We start from the raw sequence: 5638 nt of genomic DNA, 5'->3' as shown, positions 1-5638 counted from the left end.
CTAACCTATGTGTTGTCTTGTTTGCATGGATGCAGGTGAGGACTCTATCCTGTCTTGGAATTGTTTTGGCTTAGCTGTTGTCTGTCCTTGATGTAGCAGACTCTTGCCACTTTATGGAACAATCAATATAGATTAACCTTTGTTTTTAACACAAGAATGAGGCTTCATTCTTATTGCTATGTACAAAAATAATCGTAAGACTATGTTGTTTTTGTGTACCCTTGGTCACTTATCTAAAGCCAGTTTTCTTTTGAACTTTTATGTTCTTTTGTGTTTATTTATTAAAATAAAATAACTACACACACACATACACACACACTTATACAAAAGAGATGTCACTATCAACACGGGAGTGTGTGTGTGTGTGTATGTGTGAGAGAGAGAGAGAGAGAGAGAGAGAGAGAGAGATTAGAGAGAGGTTGATTTTTGACAACTGCTCACGTTGAGGTATCCTCAATTTTTGGTAAAATATGGTTAACAATTTTTTTCTTGCGATGAGATAGCGGGTCAACTCCATGTACATATAGATGGATAGATAGAAGGAGAGAGAGAGAGAGAGAGAGAGAGAGAGAGAGAGAGAGAGAGAGAGAAGAAGAAGAAGAAGTAGAAGGCAATTTCTACCTCCAAAATAAATTTTGAACTCTCGATCTTTTCCTTAGAAGAGAATTTGAATCACCATTCTACTGCATCTACGTAATAAAAGGAATTTTTAATTTCTTGTCATAAAATCTAATATCTAATATCTAACCAACCCAAATGATTTTCTCATATTAAATTGATCACTTAATGTGGGAGAATAAACGGGAACAAGTGTTAAGATATAGACATGTGCTTATAGATCTACCTCCACACGTGGCCAATGGTAAAGGGGCCCAAATGAGAGATGGTCTATCAAAGAGCAAGGCTAACAAATGGAGCATAAGACCTTAGGATTAGCTTCATTGAAGACCTCCAATAATGTGTGTAAAAGTCCTTTAACCTTAGGTAAGCTAGGGCTGAGCTTGAGGCGCGGGAACCCGACCCACCAGCTCGAGGTGCTTGTCCCGCTTGTCATGCTTGATGACTAAGGTACTTGAGGTGCTTGATGATTGAGGTGCTTGAGATGCTTGAGGTGCTTAATTATTGAGATGCTTGAGGTGCTTGACATGCTTGAGATGCTAGGGTTGCACTTAAGGTGAGAACCCAGCCCAAGCTTAAAGTGCTTATGATCCAAGCTTGTGGTGGGAACTGGGCCTATGCATGAGGGGATTGAGGTGTCAAAAAGTCAAAGATTCAATCCCTACAAGGAGGGGGCGAGCTCTACATGAGGGGGGACAAGAGAGAACACCCACACACTCACACAAGGCATGCATGGTACAAAGAAAGCAAAAGGGACACTTGTCAAGTTCCTCCTCATGTTGCCCTCATGGTGTGCCTGAAGACTATTGGTTGGGCACCCAAGGGGTCCAATAATAATTTAGGAGATTTAATTAATTGATCTAGCATTTATCTATCCCTCTCTCTCAAAGGGGAAAGGGGGACACTTGTCTCAAGGCTACCCTTGCTGCTTGTAATGCCTCCTGCTTGTGATTGGCTAGGCCTGGAGGGGTCCAATGAGCTTCAAGCATGAGCTACAAGGGGGGGTTGACCCAAGCAAGCTAGGGGGTTTCTTATGGGGTATACTCACCCACACACACTCACGAACAATCTCATTGTGTGCTATGCAAAGTGCAAGAGCTCCCTCTCCTTCTCCAAGCAAGTAGAGGTTGAGAGCCTACACCAACACTCTTGGATATGGAGTGCAAATCCAACCAAGAGCCATGCTTCAATGCTTAAGCTTATCATCCCCTTCTTCTTCATTACTATGCTATTATGTATGCTAGCAACAAGAGTTATGATAAGTTTCTTCTCCTACAAAATGTTTCTTCTCCTACAAAATGTTTCTTCTTCCTCTTCCCTACCCTCATTCCCTCCTAGCTCTCTCCACCTTCAAAGGTGTTTGAGGTCTTGGGATTGAGGCTTGGGATAGTTAAAGCTTTCTTCAAGTTTATGTTATGTTTGTGATGCATGAAGCTTTCCATCTTCATTGCATCACCTAGGTCACAAGGAACACAAAGATTGTATTGTAACAAGTCTCTCTTAATAGGAGAAATCATAATACAAATGCCTATTGGAGGGGGGACCGGATCCACATAAATCCGGTCCTCAACTGTTGTCATGTTCTCTAAATTATCTCTCTTGCAAAAGTATTTTTCATGCCAAGTTAACTAATTGATATGATTATGTTGCTATCTTCAATTATGTTCACCCGCTATGCTCACAAAGTCATTTCTCAAAAGTACTCTCATTAATTTCCGCTACTCTCAAATTAAATAGGCCAATTTCATTACATTGGTATCAGAGCATTTGGTTTCTCTTTTCTTGCTTAAGAAGAGAGGTCCTTAAGTAGCCTATAAATGGTTGATGTTGTTAATTATATTAGGGTAAGTGGAACTGGGATCTATTATCGGTTTTGTTGAGCCCACTATGTGGGGGATGGTGCACACCTCGGGAGCTTTGGACTTAATAATGGAGTCTTTTTAGACTTGCCTACGGCTTTACCATTATTGAGCCATAAGAAGTCCGAAAGGAGCTAGCCCTTGGCAACTCTGCTATGTTAGACCTACTGCTCTACTCTCTATAATTAACCACTTCGAGCCATGGGTGTAGATACTTAAGAGCCAATTTTCAAAGGCTAAGAGGAGTGGCAACTAAGGTTTTGAATTGCCACAGCATACACTAAGTACATACATAAATTTTGTTAACATGGCTGACAATAATCAAGAGAGTAGAATGAACATTGATAGCTTTGATTTTGCACATGAAGGTGCTAATGATGATGCTCCCATGTTTGTGAATTATCTCATCACTAGGTTGCAACAAACTATGGGCAACCTTGCTTTGCAAGCCAAAGTTACTCAACAACTTCGTGTTTATGGAATTTCCCTTCCTCTCCAAGAGGAGAGAGAGCTTAGGAGGCCTCTTGAAGAGACCCCCAAAAGAAGACTCTTCCCATTCGAGAGGAGGAATCCAAAGAGCAAGAAAGCAATGAAAGTTTAAGTTTCTCTGAAGATGTGGCTCCACAAAGACGGTGGTCTAGACGATCGCCCACTCCTCCCAAGAGGAAAAGATCAACATATAGTCCTTCTCCTCATCACTCTGAAAGGCAAGAGAGGAAACAAAGGAAGAAAAGGGCTAGGAAGAGGTCACCCTCTTCTCCTTCTTCTTCACCTTCCTCCTCTTCTGACGAAAGTTATGGTTATTCTCCTAGAGAATAAAAGAGGGGAGGACATCACAAATCATTTCCTGCATGGCGAAGGTCACAAAATCTAAAGAAGTTGAAGGAGGGAGGAAAGAGTATCTCTTTTCTCACCTATGATGGCACCTTCGGCGCTACCGACAAAGTGTTGGCCTTCATCCAGCAATTTGATGCGGCCTTTGGAGATGAGGGCTTCACAGAGTCCTCTAAGCTACGCCATGTAGCTATGCACTTCCAAAAATCAGATCGTCAATGGTGGGCTAGACTTCGTGGAAATGGTGAAGCCCCAAAGACATGGAAAACTCTACGAGTTTACATCATGAAGCAATTCCTTGCAAGCGATGCAAAGGACAAAGTGCTTACCGAATGGCGCAGCTTGAAGCTCCTCTCCCATGAGTCTATCCACAAATATGTAGACAAGTTTTGGGATTTACATCTCAAGGCTACTGTCTTTCAAAAGATAGACTTTGCCGAGCAAAGGCAACAATTCTGTGCAGGATTACCTGAAGAGATGGCCGAATACATCAACTCTCAACGGCCTGGTACTATTAGCGAAGTAGTCCATCACACCATGGTTACTTCACGCATCAATTTCCATCAAGGGGCTAGACGTAATGTCAAGCCCATGGAAAACAAAGACAAAAATGATGCAAAGGGGAAAACCAATGTTCAAAATACTTCCCAAGTCAATTCCAACAACAACAACAATCGGTCCAAGGAGAAGGGAGTTTACAAAGGTAAAAAAAAACTCTCTCCTGAAGAGCTTGAAGCTTTTCGCAAGGACCATAAGTGTTTCAAGTGTGGGGAGCAAGGACATGGATATCGTTCTTGCCCCAAGAAGAATACTTGCAATGAGACTCCTAGGGCTTCCACCATCGAAGCTCCAAAAGAGGATGCTCATTGCAAAGGATCATCACTTTCCTATGCTTGGGGAAAGGTAAGAGAGCATGATGCCTTCATCTTGTTTGACCCTGGCTCTACTCTTAACTTCATATCAATGGAGTTGGCCACCAAGTTGGGCATTCAAGATTTTGAGATGGGAGATATAGTAGTGGTTGATGCAGCTTTCAAGGGACAACAAGCCTCCGTTACTCCCTTGATTGGGAAGTTGAGGCTTCATGTCCAAAGCTATGTCGACAAAGAAGACTTCTTCATCTCTCCTCTCCAACATGAGGATGTTATCCTAGGGGCACCATGGTTTGATCGCATGGCTGCCAACATGAAGTTCCCTGAAAGGAGAATCTACTTCACCTACAGGGGAAAGAACATGTATATAGATGCTAGTGAGCGTGGTCGCACTATTCCACTTGTAAATCCTCTTGCTTTTGATTAGTCAATGAAGAGCTCAATTTCTGCGTACATGATTTTTGTCAAAGAGTCTCTAAAAGATACTAATGTTTCATCAAATGTAAATGGTAGGAATCAAGAAGAGTTAGACTTGTCTAATTTTCTAAAAGGATTCCAAGATGTGTTCATCGATGATATCCCTATGGACTTATCTCCAAAACGAGGGGATGATGACCATCGCATTGAGCTCCTTCGTGGAAGCTCACCACCTAACAAGCCTCCTTATCGAGTCTCACAAGCTCAACAAGAGGAGATCATGAGGCAAGTACAAGAGCTGGTAGACAAAGGGATGGTGAGGCCTAGTTCCTCTCCTTTTGTTCTCCAGTCCTTTTAGTGCAAAAGAAAGAAGGTACATACCGTATGTGTGTGGACTATCGAGCACTAAACCATATCACTATCAAAAACAGATTTCCCGTACCTCGGGTAGAAGATCTATTTGATAAGCTACAAGGATCTACCTACTTTAGTAGGATTGACATTAAGAGTGGCTATCATCAAATAAGGATAGTGGATGAAGAAATCTTAAAGACCGTGTTACGCACAACGTTTGGTCTTTATGAATATCTAGTCATGCCTTTTGGCTTGACTAATGCACCAGCTACATTCAATCGTTTGATGGAGAAAATTTTTAGACCATACCGCAAATTCACCTGGAGTGTTCTTTGATGATATCATCATCTACTCCAAGTCTTTGGAGGAACATAAGCAACATCTCCAAGTGATTTTTCAAACATTGAGGGAGAACAAGCTTTTTCTCAACCAAAAGAAAAGCGAATTCTTCCTTCAAGAGATTCAATACCTAGGTCATATTATCTCTAAAGATGGTATCCAAATGAATCCATCAAAGTTAGAGGTAATAAAAGCATGGCCTAACCCAAGAAATCTACATGAGCTAAGAAGCTTTGTTGGTATGTGCGCATACTATAGACGCTTCATAGCAAAATTCTCTCAAGTAGCAGGACCACTACACGACTTAACTAAGAAGAACGTTAAGTTTGTATGGACTGCTAAGGA

This window comes from Adiantum capillus-veneris, chromosome 10 (genome assembly GCF_014529385.1).
Source record: "Adiantum capillus-veneris isolate H3 chromosome 10, ASM1452938v2, whole genome shotgun sequence".
NCBI classification, from domain to species: Eukaryota; Viridiplantae; Streptophyta; class Polypodiopsida; order Polypodiales; family Pteridaceae; genus Adiantum; species Adiantum capillus-veneris.
This window is presented reverse-complemented; position numbering follows the sequence as displayed.